This window comes from Coffea eugenioides, chromosome 9 (genome assembly GCF_003713205.1).
Source record: "Coffea eugenioides isolate CCC68of chromosome 9, Ceug_1.0, whole genome shotgun sequence".
NCBI lineage: Eukaryota > Viridiplantae > Streptophyta > Magnoliopsida > Gentianales > Rubiaceae > Coffea > Coffea eugenioides.
In genome coordinates this window covers 41753394-41765639 of record NC_040043.1, presented here as the reverse complement: position 1 = coordinate 41765639, position 12246 = coordinate 41753394, and positions in this window count along the sequence as shown.

Genomic DNA, 12246 nt, shown 5'->3' with positions numbered 1-12246 from the left:
CGGGCTTATGGGTGGCCCCACCTGACAGGAGGAAAGTGGCAAATATACGGGAATTTGGGTGATGCTGGGCCCGCCTGGCGAATTTCCATATTTTAGTTGGAGGAATAAATAATTAAAAACTGGAACGTGGTCGATTAGATTTCGTGACCGGTTTTTAGAACTTTTCTTCTGCTGCCTTCGACCAGTAGCAGCATTTGCGTTCCGTTGTAGCGATTTGTTAGTTTTACAACTCTTCAACTCCAATTGGAAAATGGAAATCCATGTGCTTTTTCGCGGTAGATTTGTACTTGATGATTTGCACCTGAGAGTCAAAGACTCAATTATAGCAAATTAAAAGCGAAACGAAAAGGGTAACATCATAAAGTAGCAAACTAACTATTATATCAGTTTATGTAAAACACACACACAATAAAATAAAACAGACACTCTCATTTGCTAGAAATAGGAGTAGTATTAAATATTTACAATGTGAGATCAACCCTAGAACATGTGTGATATGCAATTATTTTGATATTTTCCTCTAATTACACGTGTCTTGAAATCAATAACTGCTGAAAGAGCTAACAATAATAATAATAATAATTGCAAATTTAGGTTGATATATGAACGCATGAAATGGATTTGTCAATTTCATGAAATATGAATAGAGTGAAATCATTATTAGTTTAAATCATAGTTATTTTAAACTCGACATGATCCGACAGTTGAACCAATTAAATCGATGGACTGACTATGGAATTGAGCTGATTTAACAATTGGATCGGAGTTACAAACAGCTCGTTTTGAACTGTTTGATCCATATGGTTGAACCTATGACCTGTTAAACCCAACGATTTGGCGGGTTTTTGAAATTTTTTTGAAATTACCTTTTTACCCAAATTTTTAATTTGATCAACCACACCAGCATGGGCATTATCGTTTTTTTGACAATTAAATGAGAAAAATTGAAAAGAGATTTGAGAATTAGGATTTCTTTCTTTTTTTTGACACTTAGATTTATCATTTGTGTTTATGTATAACAATATGAATTCATGAACTAAATAACACGTATGGGTATGACTGGTACGTATGAACTATGAAATATAAACAGATTATGACTTGTTAATATTTAAAAATTTATGTGTTTATATTATAATTTATATGTTTATTTAATTGTATTATTTTTTTTATTATATAGTGCGACCCGTCAATTGAACAATTAATCCGTCAATCCGGTCCTTTTTTTTTCGAGTTGATGACCAGGTTGGTTTTAATAAATATGGTTTACATCATAATGACAAATGAGCTAACTCACTGTTAATACAAGCAAGCTGGTGTCAGGACAGATTTGGCATGTTGCACAGAAACATTTTTCATAATGCTTAAATCGCAACGACAGCTAATTAACTTTTTGAAAGCTATACTTTACTTAACTACGTACCTTGTCATACTTGCACTCTCAATGATATTATTAAAAAAAAGGGAAATTTGTCTTTTCTAATTTCATCTAATTTTGCTAAGATTTGCAGTAGTTGCAATTTTCCAATTAGAGCACTTACGTATACGTAACAAAATGCAGGGGCTGTCATTGTAAGTTAAGAGTATAAAAGATAAGATATTAAATGTAATCCACATACTAGTCAAAAATTGTACAGTAGACGCCGTGCATTGGGACGGTATAGCAGCCAAGTTCACTATGTATCAATTGGTTCTCTCTCTGGAATCTGGACACACTCGAGCGTAAGATGGATGCAGACGCGCGCGTTAACGCTCGCTCTTGCATGTTATGCGGCTGCTTTGATTTTGCTTATATTTTAGGGTTAATTACATTTACCTCCCCTGAGGTTTGACCATATTACCAATCAATCCCTGTAATTTGTCCAAATAACGGTCTCACCCTTTGAATGATCAAACATTTAACAAAAACCCCCTTAATGCCGAAAATGCCCTTTTTGAGGCCATATTGCATTTAAAAAAAAGAACATATTTTTATTTATTAACCTTCAAGTAATCCAAAAAAATAGAAAAAAGTTTTTGCTTATTATTTTATAAAAATCATATCTTTGCTTCCATAAATAGTTTTGAATCAATAATTATTTTAAATCTTAAAATTGAATATTAAAAATTAGATAAATTGAAAGAAAAATAAAAAAGAAGCAATTATTTTAAATTCTCAAGGATGGTTAGAATTTGTGGTTCAAGGCATGTTGCGGAGAGCACAAGGCATGTTTTCCTCAATTTGAACCATACTTCAGGAATTAAAATAATTTCTTCTTTTTTTATTTTTCTTTCAATTTATCTAATTTTTAATATTCATTTTTAAGATTTAAAATAATTATTGATTCAAAACTATTTATGGAAGCAAAGATATGATTTTTATAAAATAATAAGCAAAAACTTTTTTCTATTTTTTTGGATTACTTGAAGGTTAATAAATAAGAATATGTTCTTTTTTTAATGCAACATGACCTCAATAAGGGCATTTTCGACATTAAGGGGGTTTTTGTTAAATGTTTGATCATTCAAAGGGTAAGACCGTTATTTGGACAAATTACAGGGATTGATTGGTAATATGGTCAAACCTCAGGGAAGGTAAATGTAATCAACCCTATATTTTAATCACAAAATGGTCAGTTGTTAACGAAGAGAAATTGGGCAGACAATTGTTTGATTAGTTATTTTTTGGGGTGTTTTTGAAAAACTTTGCTGTAGCAGAGTTTTTAGAGTATATTTTGAAATATTTTTAAAAAATATTTTAGGATATTTAAGAGTAGAAGAGTTTTTAGAATATATTTTGAGATATTTCTTAAAATTTTAAAAAAATTTAAACTAATTTTTAGATTATCTTTTAGAGTACTTTTTTAAAATTTTTATTGTATTTGAAAAATTAGTTTTTGAAAAACACCTCAAAAACAGGGGATCCAAACAGAGCCGATAGTTCATGACCCGGAGAAAGTAGAATGATATTTAAGATCAAATTGGACCAAAATTGAATCTACTTCTAAAGAGTAAACTGTCTTTACTCCATTAAGTACTAGTGAGCGTTAAACCATGCTCACTCAACGCGTGTGCAATTTTGAAATAATTAAAATGAATTAATGTTGTATAAATTATGTTTTTTAGATGGCGACAATTTATATAATTTATTAAAGAACTGTTCAGACTCCGTTTGGATTAACTGTTTTTTGTGGTGTTTTTGAAAAATTTTACTATAGCAGTGTATATGAAAAATTTTTACTATAAAATTTTTTTGAAATATTTGATATATTGTATGGATGAGATATTTTTTGAATTATTGTGTATTATTATAACATTATATTTGAAAAACTTATTTTTGAAAAAATAGTCAATCCAAACAGAGCCAATTTATAAGATTATAATAAGTTGGTAGTCACAATAATTAAAGTGGTTATGAGTTTTGTCAAAAAAAAAAAAAGGTGATTGTGAAATTATGATAAAAATGAGTTTTTATAAGATTGAAAATTCAGAAAATAATCAAAAAATTTTACACCAAACTTTCACTCCTCTAGCTTTCTATATTGTATTGTATTGAACAGATAACACCAAACCTCGCCTACACTGGTTATGTTTGGTTACGAACTTTTGAGTAGAATATGATATGAAATCATCACAAATTATTACTTAAATTATGTTGAACAGATCATCTGTGTTACTTTACCAAATGAGGAAAGGGCAGATGGGCCAATGACAATTCTTGGGCCAAACCATCAATTTCATGGCCCAAGCAGAGGACAAACAAAAGGACGCAGAATGGCCCCCTTTGAGGTTTTTCAACTGCTGCTGCGATTTACGTGAGCACTTCTTTTAGTTCAATTTTCGTGTTTTCGGGTTTGCGGAGGTTAATTGAAACATGGGCTCAACTTCTCTTCACAGATGATTCAAGGAACCCAATGCACGTATTGTGGATCTTGTTGGATCCAAATTTTGTCATGCGGCTACACAACACACTAAGATGTCGCATTCAGTATGTTCTACAGCCAGGCCCAAGGAAAGGATGGCAAATTTCCAAGAGAAGCGAATTTGATATTGAAATCTTCCGATAAAGAAAGTTGAGAAAAAGTCTTACAAGGACAAATGATTAGAGTTCTCCACATGCTAAAAAAAAAAGAGAATAGAGGTGGCAAAATGGACAGGATTTCCTTTGATTTGAAATGGGATCGAGTAATATAGATTTAGGTGTAACCTTACCCATTTGTCTTGTGAGACTACTTTGGGCGAATCACTTTGAAATGGGTTTAGATTGATCCTGCACAGTATACCCAAATCTATTTTCTGTATATTTTTTTCTTTTAATTCTTTTTTACTTTTTAATATAACTTTAATATTTTCATTTATTAAATTTCTTTTGGTCTTATTGTAAATTTATATTTTCCTGAATTCTTTTTCCTCAAAATTTCTTTTATTTATTTTCTATGTATATATATATTTTTATCTTAGATTTCCAATATTGCTAAATTTTAGTTGAGAAAAAAAAGTCCTATAAAAACTTAAAAAGACTTGTATTTATGATTATAAAGAACCATCATTTGTATGAACTTGTATTTATACTAATGGAGCCTCTGGAAAAGCTTGGCTAGTGAAATTAATTGTAGCTCAATGATAAGATGCAAGGATGGAAGTTTAATTGCATTAAAAATTTTCACATATGCACCAAAGGCTCATCAAACCTAAATGTTTTAGCCTGAACATGTAAAAAATAACACAGTTTCCTATATTTTATTTCACTTAACGCCCAACAATTTTCCCAAATCATTTTGCCTATGTAATTAGATGGTCTAATTTAAAACTTAATCTAAAATTATCATCTTGATCTTTCCCTTGCAATATAGAAGAGAAAGGAGAGCGGGATTTGATGACAAAAGAATTTCTAACCACATTACCTTGTTTTATTCTTTATATCTTAGGTAACGGCGTTTGGGAGAGAGAAATTGTTGGACGAATTAAATTTTTGATGAGATATTTGAATCTCAATGCGTACCCAAACGATGGGTATAAATGAGTTTAATTCCATTTTAAATTTAATATTAAAATTAGAATACCTATCCCGCCCAAATTTCCTTTGAACATGGATAATTTATTTAGACTTGGAGCCCCTTGGACATAGGTAACTTATTAAAACTTGAGACGGATTGACATCCTAAAAGAGAAAAAGAAAAAAGACAAAGAAGAGCTTATCATAACAAATATTGTATCCAAGGATTTTGTAGAATTTTCAAGACTAAAAAGGCACATTACCTCCTTTAAGGTAAAAAGAGAAAAAAAAAATGGAATCAGACGGAAAAGTTATCCAAAGAACAAAATCAAAGTGGAACTATATAACCCAAAGAAAAAACGTAAGAAAGAAAACCAAGTTACACATAAGAGAAAACATTGCGACCCGCCCCCAGCCCCTTCAAAATTAATATAAAAAAAAAATTAAAACCATGAAGCAAGACAACCCCTGACAATCATACTACTGATTTTACGTTGCTTTTGTATGATCCGAATTCAACTCAGCGTATAACCGTAAAAGCATAATCCGGCCACATAAAATGCCATTTCGTATCATTTCCCAAAGAGGAATTAGCTATCAAATGCAAAACCTCAGAGAAATTTCTAAAATTATTATGATTTTTAAAAAAATTCTACAAAGGGGGTATTTTGTGTACTGGTTTCTGTTTTTGGGGTGTTCGCATTTATCAAATGCGAGCTCCTTGAGCTCGCATTTGATAAATGCGAACTGTCCTTAAATTTTGTAACAGCGAAAGTAAAAAAAAAAATAAAAAAAAAAATAGGTAACCTCGCATTTCAGAAATGCGAGGTACATGACCTCGCATTTCACAAATGCGAGTTGTATGTACCTCGCATTTCAGAAATGCGAGGTCATGTACCTCGCATTATTGTTCTGCGGAAAAGAAAAAAACCAACAAAGAAAAAAGGCAACAAAGCTCAGTCTGAAACCCAATTCAAAAAACCGCTGAAACCAACCTGTCCCATTCCTGCCAAGCTGTCTGGAATCCGTGCATCTCCCCCCTCCCTCCCAATTTGCCATAAGAGGTATGAATTTATCTCTTTTTTTTGTTTGTCAGTTTGTTTGTTGTTACAACATGATTTTTGTTTTGCTGAATTGAGCTGGCTGTTATGTTTTGGCAATTTATGAATCGTTGTTGTTCTTTCGGTTTGAGTCGCATTAGCTTGCCATGGTTAGTCTGACAATTAGTTTGGAAAAGGGAGAAAAAGTTTGGCAAATGGCACTTTCTGCAGTTAGTGCAGAGGAAGTAAGATCCGAGGTCGGATCGAAGTCAATCCAGACAAATCCGACCCCGGATCCATAAGATACGAGCTCGGATCCAAGTAAACCCGGCCGGATCCGAGGGATCATCTGTGTTCCTGGTGAGACGGATCCGAGGCTTGTGGGATCCGAGGGCTTCAAGAACCGATCCGTGCTCGGATCCTTTGGCAATATGTCTGAAACCGAGGGCTCGGTTCCTCCGTTTCCAGATTTACTCTTCCCCCTTCTCACCGAAACCTTAATTTTCCATTTCATCCATAAAACTTCCAATTTTTCACAATAAAAGCCTTCGCTAAGCTCTTGTGAGCATTAAATAAAGTAATTAGACTTTTAAGGGGAGATTCTATCAAATTTTTGTTTTAAAAAAAGTAATGACAATGTGTAATATATATATATTGCAAAATATATATAATAAAAAGTAATTTTTTCAAAATATATATATCTATTAGGAATAATAAATTACAATTTTTTCGTTTGATAAAGGGTTAAATGCAAAAAATCCCTATAAACTATTTACCCAGTTACAATTTATCCCCTAAACTATAATAATAGGCATTTTGCCCTCTTGAATGATATGTTTGGAAAAATATACCCCTTTTAATGTATCATATTTGTTAATTTTCTTTTTAAATTCTTCCTTTTTTTCTTTAAACAATTGTTTAAATAAGTAGACTAGATTAGTCAAAATTTGTTTATTTCTTAATTTCGTATTGCTTTATTTTATACAAAAAAATGTATGTGAGTAAAAGATTTTTTCCCAAATGTTGAATTCAATGTCATTTAAGAAATTTAACTTTTCAAATATATAATAACAAAATAGAGAAATTGATTAATCAATTATTAGTAGTATCAATAGGAAAAAAAAATAAACTACTATTGTTGTTCATTCTTATTTTGTATTTCACTACAAATAATAATTGTTAACCTTTCTTTCTTATGTGGTATATAATATGTTGCTTTTATTATAAGTAGTTGAGTAACTACGAATTCTTAATTAGTTTATAGGTACTTAAATGATTGAATTACTAGATTAATAAACTTTACAAAAATTGGTGACCTTCTACATTAATACACTTTACATAGTTTTGTACTACTAATTATAATTTATTTTTTCCAACATAGGGATTGTTTTCTTTGATATGTCTATAGAAAGACCTCTGCGAGTATCTCTTTATTGGGGAGGTAAAATACACTATGAAGATGGGTCAATTTGTTATTTGCCTCGTACTTCCAACCGTACATTCTCATTACGGCATAGAATTGGATATGATGAGCTGGTGGATAGAATTTATGAATACATGGGGGTCGATAGGGGGCTGTTCAAGTTGAATTTATTTCTCCGCCAACCTTGTGGCCGTACTTCTTATAATGTCTCTCCAGTGGTGGATGATGAAACTCTGGAGATAATGTATGATGTCTGGAACGAACTTGTCCCATACATCGCTGAACTTTATATCGAGAAGGAGGAAATAGTCCAAAATCCTCTCGTCAGTAGCACATTCATTCCACCAACTACCAATATTGGGCCGATGATGTCGCTTGTCCATGCATGCATGGATCCAACTAGGTATCGATCCTACTCTAGTACAGTGGTACCAGAGACAGCATCGGTATCACAACGACCACATGGGGATTGTGTTAGGGACGTGGTAGAGCCACGGTTCACGTCAGGCTTAAGGACGGATGTTGAATATGTTGAAGGCCTTGACTCGATTCAAAGTTTTAGAGACCACGTATCGCCGAATCATGTGCCTTCTTATGGCTTCGATTCGACTGCTGGTCCAAGTCATTGTAACACATTGATAGATGATGATTTGGAAAATGATGTAGAAGATGTGGAAGAATCTGAGTCGGTAGATGTGTCAGACAGTGACTCAGATGGCGAAAATGAAAGACGTGTAGTCCACCAGGATCTTGGGAACCAACAGCCCTTTGCTGCATTTGCCAACCTTTCGTATGTTCCACGAGGATTCGAATTCTTCTCTAACCTTGGAAATATAAATGATGACGACCAATTCACTGATGAAAGTGGGTTGGAACGTATTGTGACATTTAGTGAGGATAATAATCACATATGTCTACATATGAGATTTGAGAGCAAACAACAGCTGAGCAGGGCTATTAGAATGTGGTCTATCAATCATAATAGGGAGTTTAGGGTTGTTGAGAGCAAGAGTAATACTTGGGTTGCCAAATGTAAATCTGCATTTGAAAGGAGCACCACCACTGTGGCCAACGTATCGTATCCTCCATGCGACTGGTGTGTCCGAGCAGTGAAAAAAAAGACTCATGGACTGTGGCAAATAACCAAATGGGTCAACGACCATAATTGTGTTGGTGATTTGATGAGTAATAGCAATGCTAGTCTTACATCTTCGGTTATTGCTAGACACATAGTTCGTAGCATTGAAGATGATCCTGGGTTTAAAGTAAAGAATATAGTAAGCCATGTCAAGAAAGTTTTGAAGGTGGATGTGTCCTATAAAAAGGCTTGGTACGGCAGACGCAAAGCTATTGAACTTATATTTGGTTCTTGGGATGCCAATTTTGCTGAACTGCCGAAATATGTTGATGCACTTATGCAGTCAAATCAGGGATCTGTGATCAGGTGGTTGCACCATTCTGATAGTACGGATCGTCTGAAGACATTTAAGTATGTCTTCTGGGCTTTTGGACCGGCTATTGATGCATTTCACACGTGTCGACCGGTTATATGTGTTGATGGCACTCATCTGCGGGGCGAATATAAAGGCAAACTACTTGTTGCAGTTACGCAAGATGCCAACAACCACATTATTCCGCTAGCCTATGCCATTGTCGACGAAGAAACTATTTGTAGTTGGTCTTGGTTCATGGAACAACTAAGATACAATGTGGCCCGTGATCGGTATCCTATTTGTGTCATTTCGGATCGGCATAATGGTATCATCCATGCCATGACACATTATGACTATTGGCAAGAACCTTTGGCCTTTCATAGATTTTGTCTACGACACGTTAGGAGTAACCTAATGAGTCACTTCAAAGGCTTGCACCTTAGAAGGTTATGTTGGGCAATGGGAAAAGCCAGACAATTGCGCAAGTGGCGGGCATTCAAACGAGAATTGAGGAACATGTTTCCAGATGCATGGAGTTATCTGTCTAACATTGGAGCTGAGAAGTGGTGTCTAACACATGACGGTGAGAACCGTTGGGGTATTCTTACAACCAACATTTCCGAAAGTTATAATAATGTACTTAGAGGAGCTCGTCATTTGCCTATCCGGGCTTGTATTGATATGACATTTCATCGGACTGTTGAGTTGTTTAAAACAAGAAGAGAGGATGCTAGACATTGCCGTTATCCATTTCCTCCAAAGATATGGCGGCGGTTTAAGAATTCGGACCTGAAAGCGGGAACCCACAGGGTTGTTGAGTTCGATGGCTCATCGGGGGTGTACAAAATTGTGACTGGTAGACGTGTGGATGGTAAAGGGGGTAATACACAAACGGTAAAGTATTTTGATAAAACATGCTCTTGTGGTAAGTGGCAGTGCTACAGACTTCCCTGTTCGCACGTGATGGCCGTGTGCAGGCACCGAGGTGATAATCCTGGTGCACTTGTAGATCCCCAATTTACAAATAGGCGGTGGGCGGTGCAGTATTCAGGAAAGTTTAGCCCTTTGCCACATCCGGATACTTGGTTCCAACCAGATTGGGAGCTGCGGGCAGATAGTAGTAAATATGTTGCACGTCGGGCTGGAAGGGTACGAGCTAGAAGAATTCGGAATGAGATGGATGAGAGAGACCCAGAGGAGCCAAGAAGATGTACAAATTGTCATCAATCGGGCCATAATAGAAGAAATTGTCCAAATTTTAGAGCTTGATGTCATCCGTTTTAGGGATATGAACCAGTGTACTATGATATCTGTAATTTTTGGGATTATGAAATTAATATGATTTATGAGATACATGTTGTTGATCAATGTTTCAAACGGGTCATAATTTTGACCTTATTTTTAGCAGCTCTGTATTTAAAGTGTTGCATTAGTTGAAGAAACTCTTATTCTTCTATTCAAATGTGTGTAGGCTTATATGTTACATAATGTATTTGCAACTATTGTTGTCAGAGGTATGGCCGACATTTCTACGGGGGCAGTCCTGCATCCAGGCCCATTTGTGTATGATATCATCTCAGCTGGCACTGCACACCGGGCACGTTCTATATTTGACGGGCACATTCTAGGTGATCAGCTTGATGTCAGACGATGTGATAGGCATTTTTGGGATCATACACCTATCCCAGAGACTGTTCGGCATTATATTCGATTGGCTGGCTTTGAAGGGGTGCTTGACTGTGGATATATGATGCTCGATCATGCTTTGATCACTAGTTTAGTGGAGCGATGGCGGCCCGAGACTCATACCTTTCATCTCCCCGTTGGAGAGACTACAGTTACCTTACAGGATGTTGAGGTTCTGTGGGGTCTACCCATAGATGGTCCTCCAGTTATAGGGATAGATACAACTCATAGTGTTCAGGAGTGGGTGAATTTATGTGAGGAGTTGCTTGGTTTTTCTCCCTTGATGTCAGATTTTGATGGGCGACGGCTGAAATTGGGGTGTTTATCTAGAGTATTAGATGCAGGGTTGCCACCCGATGCTTCGGATGTCCACTGTAGACAGCGGGCCCGCATATACCTGCTTCTGCTATTAGGCGGTCATTTATTATCAGATAAATCTGGTAATAAAGTCCCGTTGTTGTATATGCCATTACTACGAGATTTGGAAACTGTTGGGCAATATAGCTGGGGTAGTGCGATATTAGCAACTTTGTATCGATCATTGTGTAGCGCCACATCTCCCTATAGATCGTCCATTGCGGGACCATTGATGTTGCTTCAGGTACATTTGTCTCGTTCAAAGTGTCTAGATTTAACTATAGAGGAGTTTACATGGTCAATTAATATATTCAAATACAATTTAAATACAGCTATGGGCGTGGGAACGTATACCAACAGTTCGCCCTGATCGAGTGCATCCGTTAGAGCACTATCCTGGTCCATATGGAGCTCGGTATGTATATCAAATATATGTATATAATACTAATAAAAATCAAAATTTTCGCCTTTAAGACACAACGACTCTAATTTGTTCCCTGCAGGTGGAATGTTCAATTTGATGTGCATAGAGTTGCAAGACATGTTGTATCTATATTCCGAGATCAGTTGACGGGCTTACGGGCCCGAGAGGTACAGTAACATCATTTGATGCTTTTACGATTGGGTCCTTTGCCGTTATATGGCACAGCACTTTTTTCCATTAAAATTAGGGTCATATGCTGGTTGAAGGTTATGTCATTGAATAATTATTGGCCTTGCAGTTCATATGGCAGCCATACTCGGACGATATTCTCGCTTCTCTGCCTCCCTATTGTACTGCAGGACGCCGCATTTGGACATCTGTCACGTATCTCATATGTTGGGAAGTTGTCGAGCCACATCTTTCCAATCGAGTTATGAGACAGTTCGGATATCATCAGCCCGTGCCTGATCTAAGATTGACCGAAAATCAACAGGAACTGCATTCTCTTGATCGTCGTGGCAAGGGGAACCAAGACTGGTTAACTGCACATCGAGCATATGTTGAGGTGTGGACTGATCGTCATTCACATGTGGAAGATGGTGTTGTAGCTGAAGATCCCACATATCCATCCGATGAGTATCGTCAGTGGTATCGCGAGCGAACAGTGGTATATGTTTCAAATCCTACTAGGCAGCTCATTTTACCGGAGGGCTTTCAGGGTGATAGCGCCAGAACACAATATCTGGTCAGTTTTCCTTACAACTAGTTAAATACAACATGTGGGAGTTGTCGATATAGATTTAACTCTATTATTCCTTATTCATCCACATATTTGCACTCCAGATGGATGCTATGACTCAGGTGTATTACATGGCAGAGACCTCTCTAACGCAGAGTGACGAACAGCACGC